The sequence below is a fragment of the Propithecus coquereli genome, unplaced genomic scaffold, assembly GCF_000956105.1.
Source record: "Propithecus coquereli isolate 6110/MARCELLA unplaced genomic scaffold, Pcoq_1.0 Scaffold38, whole genome shotgun sequence".
In the NCBI taxonomy this organism is placed as follows: Eukaryota; Metazoa; Chordata; class Mammalia; order Primates; family Indriidae; genus Propithecus; species Propithecus coquereli.
The window spans coordinates 4,793,370-4,806,846 of record NW_012149507.1 but is presented as its reverse complement, the minus strand read 5'-3'; the positions used below and the strand labels follow the sequence as shown (position 1 = coordinate 4,806,846).

Here is a 13,477-nt window from a genome sequence, read left to right as displayed (position 1 = left end):
ATCAGATTCAAGCTCAATTTTTTGAAAAGAATATACATGGTGCTTGAGACACAGTGTCTAGTTGTCTTTCTTTCTGTGATGATGCTGTGAACCAGTGAAGTCATGTACGGTTAGCCTGATCTATCCATTGCAGAGTTTCTGTCCTAACTTTTGTTCCCCCAAGGAGAGTCCAGGACAAGAACTTGGGTACAGCAGGTTTATTTGGGAGGTGATCCCAGAAAGCAGTGGTTATGGAGCAGGGCCAATGACACAGGAAAGGAAGAAAAAGCAACAAAACTGTACACTAGCAATTACACAGAGACCTCCTGAGAGGTGGCGAAGAAGACCTCTAAGGTCTTCTTCTCCTGGAAAATAGGAAGCAGGGGCCTTTGTCTCTCAGCTCCCATTTCTTGGTCGAAGGTTGCTCCTGGAGACGTTAATTTTCCCACTCTGAGCTGAATCAAAATGTTGGATGCAGGGGCACTCAAGGGATTACAGAGAGGGTTCAGGAACAGCGAGCAGAAAGACTTCACGTGCATTGAGGAAGGACACTGGCAGCAGGAGGGGAATCTGAGCACAACAGATCCGCCCACCAGAGCCTAGGCTAAAACCAGAGGGGGTCCAAGAGGATGCCACACTAGTGTCAGAGATACCTGCCCCAGGCCATATCAGACTTTCTCTAACATTATGATTTTAGCAGCCAAGAATCATCATTGCCTAGAGGCATTGTACGACTCAATTACAGGTACAAAATGAACATAGTTTAATTCTGTTATTTCATTTTAATTTATTAGCTGATATTCTTTGAGAAAAAATTTTTCCACACCAACCATTTTTTTACTTTGAGAGAGAGTTTGTTCAGGAAAAGCAGGATAAATGCTTGGACTCTTTCCCTTTATTTACTAGTTTTCAGAATAATAATGACGACCAATGAATGCATTTGTAATGACTATCCTTATATACTCATGGATGTTAAAACATATTTTGTATGTTTCAATCCATTGTAGTAATCATTCTCTTTATAGTCATATTGTCACATCTTTGGTTAGTGAGAGCCCCTCACATCATGTCCTGAGTCCTTTTGACAGGACTCCAGTTTCCTTTGCTAGTCTCCTAGCTTTTTGATACAAGATGTTTCAAAGTCACCTTTCACATTTTCTGCCCCAAATCTGAAATTAGCTATTTCTCCAAGGAATCCTAGTTCCTTGTAGGAGACGTGGTATTCACATACCACATTCTAAGCATGAGGAGTACTCTCAGCTACTGAACTGATCATTGTGGTTCTAGCCTTTTGGGGGGCAGATCTAGAAATACATCATGAGTTCACACAGAAATTTCCAACTCCAAGTTTAAAATTTAGGGAATTTGATAATTATTTGATTTTATATTTGTATCTCTTTCCCCTTACACTGAAAAACAGCGTTCTTCATGACATTAACAAAATGACTTATTTTAGCCAATTCTATGTACTGTATATTTTATTTTCAAAATAAAGGCTGGGCACAGTAGTTCACACCTATAATCCTAGCACTCTGGGAGGCCAAGGTGAGAGGATCACTTGAAGCCAGGAGTTCAAGACCAGCCTGAGCAAGAGCAAGACTCTGTCTCTATAAAAAATAGAAAAATTAGCCAGGTGTGGTGGTACACACCCGGGAGGCTGAGGCAGAAGGACTGTTTGAGCCCAAGAGTTTGAGGTTGCAGTGAGCTATGATGAGGCCACTACGCTCGAGCCCAGGAGACAGAACAAGACCCTGTCTCAAAATAAATAAATAAATAAATAAATATTACCAATATTATGAATCCTAAAAATGGTTTAAGTTTTTTTCATTTCTTTTTTTTTTTTTTTTTTTGAGACAGAGTCTCACTCTGTTGCCCCAGCTAGAGTGCAGTGGCATCATCATAGCTCACAGCAACCTCAAACTCCTGGGCTCAAGCGATCCTTCTGCCTTAGCCTCCCGAGTAGCTGGGACTACAGGCATGCACCACCATGCCCAGCTAATTTTTTTTTATATATATTTTTAGTTGTCCAATTAATTTCTTTCTATTTTTAGTAGAGACGGGGTCTCACTCTTGCTCAGACTGGTTTCGAACTCCTGAGCTCAAACAATCCGCCTGCCTCGGCCTCCCAGAGTGCTAGGATTACAGGCGTGAGCCACCGTGCCCGGCCTCAAAATTACTTTTGAAGAGAGCAAAAATATTGTCACACTTCTTGTTGTGGTTCTGAGTGTTCAGTAGCAGGCTCACTTGAAGGTGGAATCAATCCTGAAGGGAGCTCACTTCTACTTTCAGAGTGTAGGGCGGGGAGAAAAATCCAGCTCTTGGGGGAAGATGAGGAGGAAAACCCCTCAGTATCCATTGGAAACAATGATCCTGTCATTGGAGGAAGAGGTGGAGGAACAGAGCCAGGGCCAGTTGCATCACTTTCAGCAGGGAGAGATGAATCGGGCACATTTAAATGATCAAGATCATCTTTGGTATCATTTCTACTGGATTCCATTCTGAAGACACAGGCCCATCCATTTTATCCAAAGAAGGCACATTAAAACTTCTGAGCTCAGCTGGTCCAGACTGTCTACCAAAATTAGAATAAAGTGGGCCTTGCCTTTGGGGAAGAAGGGCTGGATCTGGCTGTGTTCAGCCTGATCGAGGAATCACCATCCTTATAGGTCTGTTCCATGGAGGTGACAGAAGGTGCCCAGTGTCAGAAGGTGCCCTATCAGGATCACTTAACCTCTCACAATGGGATTCTCATCTTTCCTTGGTAATCTGATGGTCCAGAGGATTCCCTGGGCCTCTTGAGCCTCTTCCTCCTCCCGCTGGAAGCAAAGATGAGAATCTGAGTGGGCCCTGAAACAAAGTTGGAGGAGAAAGAAAAACTCTCCTTGCAGAGGAAGGCCGATCCAATGGCTAGGGACCACAGGGAAAATGCTCTCTGCCAAATGCTGTATCTGGAACATCAAGTGCATGAGGATCCTTTCCTAAAAGTTCAAATTTAAACTCTGAGCAGTTAATTTTTGTCTGAGGTGAGAATTTTCTTTCCTTAAATCATTGAGATTTCTTTCAGGCATCCAAGCTACCAACCAATTATCATGTGCTTTTTCTCATAGGAAATAATCTTGCCTTGATAAAAATGAATAATTCCCTCCATTCTTCTTCAAGATCTTTGGCTCACTTTCTATGGGTCACCAACTCTTCAGCTGCACTGCTGATCTTTTCATCTACTTTGGAAAGTTTCTCTTCTTTCTCTAACCGGTCATTTTCCTCTACTGTTAGTTTCCTGTGGAATTTCATTTCATTTTCTTGATGCAATTCAGTCATTACTTTAAGTTTCCATTGAAGTTTCTGATTCTCACTTTCCAACTGTGTATTTTCTGACTACAAAGATGCTTGTTCAGTCTTAAGATTTTTAATATGCTCTGTAAGTTCTTTGTTTCATCTACTTCAGATAATTGAGTGTAAATTTTGTTTCTTTCTCCTTTTAGGGTTCTTAAAGAAGAATTTAGCTTAGCAGCTTGAATCAGTTTCTTCAAAGCTTCTTTTGGCTGGTTATTGAAGTGAGCACCATTTTCTGATTCACTCTTCATTTTTAACACTAAGTTATCGCCATCCATTATGTCTTCCCCAAGAAGAAGCTGCTATTCTTTTTTGTGTATGTAGTAGTTTTCAATTGATTAGAAGCCGACTTTATGTGAGAAGAGAGAAAAAGCTCACTATAAAGCTTTGTGGACTAATTGAAGAAAAATGTAAACTACTTGAAAAATTTAGCCTTGTTCAAAAAGAGTATGAAGGCTTAGAGCCATCTGTCAAGGATGCCAGCTTTGACAAGGAGTCGGCAAAAGCACAAAGTTTGGAGGCAACCTATGGAAAGCTGAACAGGTCCACATCTAAACTTGAGGATAAAATACGCTATCTAGCAAAGGAGTTCAAGAAAGAGAAATCCAAATGTTCTGAACAAGATGAATTGATGGCAGATATTTCAAAAAGAACACAGTCCTTTGAAGACGAATTGAAATGCCTCAAATCACAAGTAGCTGGAGCCAAAACAACTTTCAAGATAATTCAAATGAACCAAGAACTGCTTAAGATAGCAATAAAAGTTGCTTCAGATGAAAATTCCCGACTTCTGGAAAGCCAGAAACAGCTTTTACAGAAGCTAAGGTGGTTTCTAGGGGTTTTTTGGGGGGAAGAAGGGAAGGTTTGTTTTCATTTTCAGAATATCAAAAAGGTACAAATGTTTTAGGTTACATGAATCGTTTTTGTAATGCTTGAGTCCTGGCTATAGGTTTGCTCATGGCCCAAATAGTGTTCATAGTGCCCATTAGGTTGGTTTCTTCCCCTCTCTTTTTCCCCCTCTCGCCTGGTTTTTTTCCACTGGGTTTTACTCCCTCTGTGCACTTGTGTCTCATGGGTTAGTTCCAATTTAATAGGGAGTACATGTGGTGTTTGTTTGTCCATTCCTGCAATATTTCACTTAGGAGAATGGTCTCCAGTTCCATATAGATTGTTTCAAAAGGTGTTAATTCATCTTTTTATGGCTGAGTAGTACTCCATGGTGTACATATACCACATTTTATTAATCCACTCATGAATTGGTGGTCACTTAGGTTGATTCACGTCTTTGCAATTGTGAACTACACTGCAATAAACATTCGAATGCTGGTGTCTTTTTGGTAAAATTACTTCTTTTCCTTTGGGTAGATAACCAGTAATGGAATTGTCAGATCAAATGGTAGCTATACTTCTAGTTCTTTGAGGAATCTCCATACTCTTTTCCATAGAGGTTGTACTAATTTGCAGTCCCACCAATAGTGTGTAAGCATTCCTTTCTCTCTACATCCATGCCAGCATCTATCGTTTTTAATAAAAGCCATTCTAACTGGTATAAGGTGATATCTCATTGTAGTTTTAATTTGCATTTCCTTGATGATTAGTGATGATCGTTTTTTCATATGTTTCTTGGCCATTTGTCCTTCTTCTATTGAGAAGCATCTGTTCATGTCTTTTGCCCACTTTTTAATAGGGTAGGTTGTTTTTTTCTTGCTGATTTGATCGACTTCTTTGTAAATTCTGATTATAAGCCAATTGTTGGATGTGTAGCTTGTGAATATTTTCTCCCATTCTGTAGGTTGTCTATTTGCTCTTTTGATCATTTCTTTAGCTGTGCAGAAGCTTTTTAGTTTAATTAAATCCCATTTATTAATTTTTGCTGTTGCCATGGTTGCCATCGGGTCTTTCCATAAACTCTTTGCCTAGGCCAATGTCTAGAAGAGTTTTTCCTGCATTTTCCTCTAGAATTCTTATGGTTTCATGCCCTAGATCTAAGTCTTCTATCCATCTTTAATTCCTTTTTGTGAGTGATGAGAGGTAGGGATCCTGTTTCGTTCTTCTGCATGTGGCTATCCAATTTTCCCAGCACCGTTTATTGAATAGGGATTCTTTTCCCCAGTTTATGTTGTTTTCTGTTTTGTCAAACAAAGTTTGTTGTAGGTAGATGGCTTTATATCTGTGTTCTCTGTTCTGTTGCATTTGTGTATGTCTCTATTTTTGTACCAATACCATGCTGTTTGGGTTACTATAGCCTTGTAGTATAGTTTGAAGTCTGGTAATATGATGCCTCCAGCTTTGTTCCTTTTGCTTAGGATTGCTTTGGCTATTTGGGCTCTTTTCTGGTTCCAAACGAAGTGTAGAATTGTTTTTTCCATATCTGTGAAGTATAAATTTGATAACTTGATGGGGATTGTGTAGAATTCATAAATCACTTTGTGTAGTATAGACATTTTATCAATATTGATTCTACTTATCCATGAGCATAATGTGTTTTTCCATTTGTTTGTATCCTCTGTGATTTCTTTCCTCAACATTTAGTAGTTCTCCTTGTAGAAATCTTTTGCCTCCTTGGTTAAGTATTAATATTTTACTTTCTTTGTAGCAATTGTGAATGATACTAAGTCTTTGATTTGACTTTCAGCTTAACTGTTTTGTATCCTGAGACATTGCTGAATTTATCAATTCCAGGACACGCTTGGTGGAATCTTTGGATTTTTCTAGATACGAGGTCATATCATCAGTGAAGAGCGATAGTTTGAGCTCCTCTTTCCTGATTTGAATACCTTTAATATTTTTCTCTTGTCTGCTTGCCCTGGCTAGGACTTCTATCACTATATTGAATAGATGTGGTGATAGTGGGCATCCTTGTCTTGTTCCAGCTCTTAGGGAGAATGCTTTTAACTTTTCCCCATTTAGTATGATGTTGGCTATGGGTTTTCATATAATTTATAATTCTGAGATATGTTCCTTCGATGCCTAGTTTGTTAAGGGTTTTTATCATGAAAGGGTGCTGGATTTTGTCGAATGCTTTTTCTGCATCTAGTGAAATGATCGTATGTCTTTGGTTTTCTTCTGTTTATGTAGTGAATCACATTTATTGATTTACACATGTTGAACCATCCTTGCATCCCTGGAATGAAGCCCACTTGGTCCTGGAGGATTTTTTTTTTTTTTTGATGCACTGTTGAATTTGGTTTGCTAGTATTTTATTGAGGATTTTTGTATCTACATTCATAAGCAATATTGGTCTATAGTTTTCTTTTTTTGTTGTGTCCTTTCCTGGCTTTTGCAGCAAGGTGATACTGGCTTGATAGAATGAGTTGGGGAGGATTCCCTGCTTCTCAATATTATGGAATAATTTCTGTATTATGGGAACCAGGTCTTCTTTGTAGGTCAAATAGAATTTACCTGTGAATCCATTTGGTCCAGGGCTTTTTTTCTTGGGAGGTTTTGTATTACTGGTTTGACCTCACTGATCATTATTGTTCTGTTTAGGAGTTTTATTTCTTCCTGGTTGAGTCTTGGGAGGTTGTATGTTTCCAGAAATTTGTCCATTTCCTCTACATTCTCTAGGTTATGCATGTAGAGATTTACATAGTATTCATAGATGATGTTTTGTATTTCTGTGGCATCAGTTGTAATGTCACCTTTTTCATTTCTTTTTGAGTGTATTTGGGTCCTTTCTCTTCTGTTTTTAGTTTACCTAGCAAGAGGCCTGTCCATTTTGTTTATCTTTTTAAACAACTAACTTTTTGTTTTGTTAATCCTTTGTATTATTTTTTTTCTCCAATTCACTTAGTTCTACTCTGACTTTCATTATTTCTTTTCTTCTGCTGGCTTTGGTTTTGGTTTGTTCTTCCTTTTCTAGTTCCTTTGGGTGTGACATTAGGTTATCAATTTGTGATCTTCCTATCTTTTTGATGTAGGCATTTAAGGCTATGAATTTTCCCCTGAGGAATGCCTTTCCTGTGTCCCAAAGATTTTGATAGTTGTGTCCCCTTTGTCATTCAGCTCACAGGATTTTTTGATTTCCATCTCAATTTCATTCTTGACCCAATAACTGTTCAGCAGCAGGTTGTTTAATTTCCATGACTTTGTGCAAGTTTGAGTGTTTCTCTTGTGATTGATTTTTAGTTTCATTCTGCTGTGGTCTGAGAAGATACATGGTATGATTTCAGTTTTTTTGAATTTGTTGAGACTTGTTTTGTGACCTAAGATATGATCAGTCTTGGAGGATGTCCCATATGCTGCTGCGAAGAATGTGTATTCTGTAGTTTTGGGTAGAATGTTCTGTAAATGTCTGTTATGTCCATTTGATTTAGAGTTTGGTCTAAGTCCATTAATTTTTTTATTTATTTTCTGCTTAGATGATTTATTGAGCTCTGACAATGGAGTTGAGGTCCCCGGCAATAACAATGGTACTACTTACTTCTTTTCTTAGCTCTAGTAAGATTTGCTTTATGTATCTGAGAGCTCCTGTTTTGGTGCATATATGTTTAGGATTATTGTGTCTTCTTATTGGATAGCTCCTTTTACCATTATGTAATGACTCTATTTGTCTGTCTTTACCTTTGTTGGCTTAAAGTCAATTTTATCTGATATGAGAATGGATACACCTGCTCTCATTTGATTTCTATTTGCATGGAATATATTTTCCATCCTTCACTATGAGTCTGTGTGTGTCCTTGTGGTTTAGATGTGTTTCCTGGAGACAGCAGATACTTGGGTTGTGTTTTTTCATCCATTCAGCCAGCCTATGTCTTTTGAGAGGATTATTCAGTCCATTCATGTTGATTGATAGCATTGATATGTGGGATATTGATCCATTCATCCTGTTCGATAGACATTTATTGCTTTATTTTACCTCTTGTTCTATTGTTTTATAGGAGTTGTAAGTTTTTGAGGGGTTAGGTGAATTTACACTGGTGGGAATCTATTGTTCTTTGTATATAGTTCTCTTCTGAGTATTTCATGCAGAGCAGGTCTAGTTATGACAAACTCCCTCAGTGTTCGCTTGTTTGGAAAGGACTTAATTTCTTCATCTATTGGGAAACTTAGTTTTGCAGAATACAGAATTCTAGGCTGAGAGTTGTTAAGTCCATTGAAGATGGGGCCTCAATCTCTTCTGGCTTGTAAGGTTTCTGCTGATAAGGGTTTTCCTTTGTAGAAACATTATTCTGGGGTTTCTGTGAGTGTATTTTTGGATAAGATTTACATTTAAATCAGTGGACTTTGAGTAAAGCAGTTTTCCATTCATAATGTGGGTGAGCTTCATCCAATCAGTTGAAGGACTGAATAAAACAATAATATGACCTCCCCTGAGCAGGAAGGGATTCTGTCAGTAGATGGCCTTCAGACCTGAACTTTAACATTGGCTCTTTCTGAGTCTCCAGCCTGTCAGCCCACCCTGCAGATTTGGGACTTGCTGACCTACAGAATTGCATTAGCCAATTCCTTAAAATAAATCACTTTTTATATATACACATCCTGTGGGTTCCGTTTCTCTGGAGAACTCTGACTAATACATTAGCATTTATTATTGTGTAGCATACATTATATGTTACATGTTTCATACTACATATTATATATAATATGTGAATGTTATATATAAATACATCTATCTGTATATTCTTATCCCTTCTTCTTAAATGAAAGGTGACATAATGTGCACTGCTCTGTACCTTACTATATCCTAGAGATCTGTCCATATCAGTGTATACAGACCTTCTTCATTTCTGTCTACGTGTACATAGCAGGCCATTGTGTGGCTGCACTGAAATTTATTCACCAATCCCCTGTTAATGAACATTTGGGTTGTTTCCAATCTTTTCTGTTATAAATAGTGCAGCAGTAAATTGCCTTGTACATCAGTCATTTTATGTTTTTGTCAATGAATCTTAATAGATACCTAGAAGTAGGATTGCTGGGTCAAAATGCAAACGCATATGCCCACTGCTTGAGCAAATTAACATATCCCCTGGCACCTCGTATGCAACTTTTCATCTGGAGAGTGTCTTTCTCCAACCCTATCAAGAAGGCCCACCAGAATCATGTTGCTTTTAGCTGGCAAGGCCAGCAATACACCTTCACTGTCTTTCTCGGGGGTATATCAACTCTCCAACCTTATATCATAATTTAGTTCACAGGAATCTTGATCACCTTTCCCTTCTATAAGGTATCACCCTGCATTACATTGATGACTTTATGCTGATTGGACCTAGGGAGCAAGAAGAGCAATTATCTATATTTTTGGGGTAAGACATTTGGGTATCTCAGGGTGGGAAATAAATCTGACTAAAATTCAGGGGTCTTCCACCTCAGTGAAATTTCTAGGAGTCCAGTTGTATAGGGCATGTTAAGGTATTCCTTCTAAGGTGAAAGATTAGTTGTTGCATCTGGTTCCTCCTATAACCAAAAGAGAAGCATACTGGCTAGTGAGTCTCTTTGGATGTGGGAGGCAACATATTCCTCATTTGGGTGTTACTTTGGCTCATTTACCAAGTAACCCAAAAGGCTGCTGATTTTTAGGGGGTGCCCAGAACAGGAGAATACCCTGCAACAGGTCCAAGCTGTTGTACAAGCTACTCTGCTACTTAGGCCATGTGATCCAGCAGATCCAACAGCGCTCAAAGTGTCCGTGGCAGACAGAGATGCTGTTTGGAGCCTTTGGCGGGCTTCTATAGGTGAATGGTAGTGCAGGCCCTTAGGATTTTGAAGCAAAACCTTACCATCCTCAACAGATAACTACTCTCCTTTTGAGAGACAGGTGTTGGCCTGCTACTGAGCCTTAGTAGACAATGAACACTTAACTATGAGCCACCAAGTTTCCATGTGACCTGGGCTGCCCAGAAAGAACTAGGTGTTATCTGGCCCACCAGGCTATAACATCGGTCATGCATAGCAGCTCTCCATCAGAAAATGGAAATGGTATATTTGCGATCAGGCCCCAGCAGGCCCTGAAGGCACAGGAAGTTACATGAAGAAGTGGTCCAAATGCCCATGGTCCCCACTCCTGCCACACTGCCTTCTCTCTCCCTTCCTACCTCTATGGCCTCATGGGGCATTCCCTGTGATCAGTTGGTAGAGGAAGAGAAGACTGGGGACTGGTTTACAGATGGTTCTGCACAGTATGCACACCTGAAAGTGGACAGTTGTAGCACTACAGCCCCTTTCTGGGACACCCCTGGAGGACAGTGGTGAAAGAAAATCTTCCCGTTGGGCAGAACTTTAAGCAATGTACCTGCTTTTGCACTTTGTTTGGAAGGATAAAAGGCCAGACATGTGTTATATACTGATTCATGGGCCATGGCCAATGGTTTAGTTGGATGGTCAGGTACCTAAAAGGAACATGATTAGAAAATAGGTGACAAGGATATTTGGGGAAGAGATATGTGGACAGACCTCTCTGGATGAGCAGAAAATGTGAAAATATTTGTGTCCCATGTGAATGCTCACCTCAGCATGCTGAGTGATCTCAGGACAGGAGAATTTTAATAACTGAGTGGATAGGCTGACCCGTTCTGTGAATACCAGTCAGCCTCTTTCCCCACCTATCCCTATCATTACCCAAAGGGCTCATGAACAAAGTGGCAGTGATGGCAGGGATGGAGGTTATACGTGGGTTCAGCAACATGGACTTGCACTCTCTAAGGCTGACCTGGCTAGAGCCACTATTGATGCCCAATCTGCCAGCAGAGACCAACACGGAGTCCTCAATATGGCACCATTCCCCAGGGTGATCAGCCAGCTACTGGGTGGCAGGCTGAATATATTGGAAGGCTTCTATCTTGGAAAGGGCAATGTTTCATTCTTACTGAAATGGACCTCACTGTGAATACAGATGTGCCTTCCCTGCACCCAATACTTCTGCCAAACCAACAATCCATGGACTTACAGAATACCTTATCCACAATCATGGTATTCCACATAGCATTGCTTCAGATCAAGGAACTCACTTCACAGCAAAGGAAGCACAGCAATGGACACATGCTCATGGCATTCACTTGCCTTACTGTGTTCCCCACCATCCTGAAGCAGCTGGCTTGATAGAATAGTAGAATGGCCTTTTGAGGACTAGATTCAGTGCCAGCTAGGTGACAGTACCTTGCAGGGCTGGGGCAAGGTTCTCCAGACGCTGCATATGCTCTGAATCAATGTCCAAAATATGATGCTGTCTCCCCCATAGCCAGGATTCACAGGACCAGGAATCGAGAGCTGGAAATAGGAGTGGCACCAGTCACTACTACCCCTAGCAACCACTAGCAAAACTTTCACTTCCTGTTCCTGTGGCCTTATGCTCTCCCAACCTAGAGGTCTTAGCCCCAAAGATATGAATGCTTCCACCATACAACACAACAATGATTCCATTGAAATGGAAGACTACCTTCTTGCCACTTTGAACTCTTCATGCCTCTGAATCAATAGGCAAAAAAGAGAGTTCTGGGGCTGGCTGGGGTGCTTGATCCTGACTACTAAAGGGAAATTGGGATCCCTCTAAAGGGAATGTGGGTAAGGAAGAGTATGTCTGTAATACAGGAGACCCCTTAGAGCATCTCTTCATAGTACCATGCCCTCTGATTAAGGTCGATGGAAAACTACACAACCCAACCCAGGCAAAACTAACAGCCCAGACCCTTCAGGAATGAAGGTTTGGTCCACTCCACCAGGTAAAGAGCCACAACTAGCTGAGGTACTTGCTGAAAGCAAATGGAATAGAAAATATGTAATGGAAGAAAGTAGTTATAAATACCAGCTATGACCACGTGACCAGTTACAGAAATGAGGACTATAATTGTTATGAGTATTCCTCCTTGTTTTGTTATGGATATGTTTGTTTGTGTATGTATTAACATTAATTATTATCTTATGCTTAATTTTATTGTAATTAATATAATTTTATTTATACACCTATTAAGCAAATATCTTTATTTTTCTTCCTGTAACACAAGACGTATTGACTTTATGTAACACAAGACGTATTGACTTATTATCATAATATTTAAGTATTGTTTCTTTTACATCATAGTAATTAAGTTATGGGATATCGAGGAGAAAGTAAACACTCATATATTTTACCTCCTCTTGTGGGGAAGGAGTTAGTGCATTTTCGGTTGTACAAAGGATAGTTGGTGTCATGTTAGACAGAATTATGACATTATTGTCTTTATTTGGAAATTAAGTGTGGTTTAAGGAGATGTGGATGAGTGCCAAGTTGACAAAAGGTAGACTTGTGATTATTAATTTTATGTGTCAACTTGACTGAGCCACAAGGTGCCTAGATATATTTGGTTAAATATTATTCTGGGTGTGTCTATGAGGGTGTTTCTGGATGAGAGTAACATTTGAATCAGTAGACTGAGTAAAGCAGATTGCCCTCCCCAATGTGGGTGGGCTGCATCCAATCCTTTGAATGCCTGAATAGAACAAAAATGTGAAATAAGGATGAATTTTCTGTCTCTGCCTGACTTTCTTCAAGCTGGGACATCAGCCTTCTCCTGCTTTCTCTATTTTTAAGAGCTCTTATGTATTGGGCATATTAACCCTCTGTGATGTACATTTATTATATTTTTTCCCCTGGTGTTTTTTTATCATGCACTTTTGTATTTATTTCTTTACCTCTAGTAACCACATCACATAAATGTCATTGTTGGGCACTAACAATTGAGATGTTGAAAGTTAATTACAACCACAGAGAAAAACAAATATTGACATTATAACATTTATGGCACTGTGAGATGTGGTTCCATTTTCTACTCTCCGCAAGTAATTTCTGCTTTGATCTTCCACACTAGCCTGGTGTTTATTCCGTACTACAAGTGCTTGGGATCAAATGCAAGATCACTATTGCAAAATGGAGGTTCTTATCCTCATTTACCTCCTAGGGAAGAGAGTGACTTTCTCCACCAGGGCAAGGTGGGATCAACCTAGCCACTAGTCTCTCAAGTTTGGGGCTGTGAAAAGTAGAAGGGCCACATTTCTCTTTTCTGAAAGGTTAAAAAATGTGCTGCAATGGAATGACTTATTTGGGACTTCGATCCTGAATGATATAGTCAGGAAGTCAAGACTGGAAGGAAGCTGGCTCCTGCGAGGAGAGCAACACAACAGCTGGCAATTCTAACAAGGGCTCCTTCTGATTCACAAAAAGGAGTCTCTGAATGGGGGGGCGGGGAGC

The 13,477-nt window shown here is 39.8% G+C and overlaps 2 pseudogenes; one reads left to right on the top strand and one right to left on the bottom strand.

Moving 5' to 3' along the window:
• Positions 1-2,179: 2,179 nt before the first annotated feature.
• On the bottom strand, positions 2,180-3,602 carry LOC105816598 (annotated as a pseudogene).
• Positions 3,603-3,604: 2 nt separating this feature from the next.
• The window catches only part of LOC105816597, a 10,153-nt pseudogene continuing 280 nt past the window's right edge, over positions 3,605-13,477 (top strand).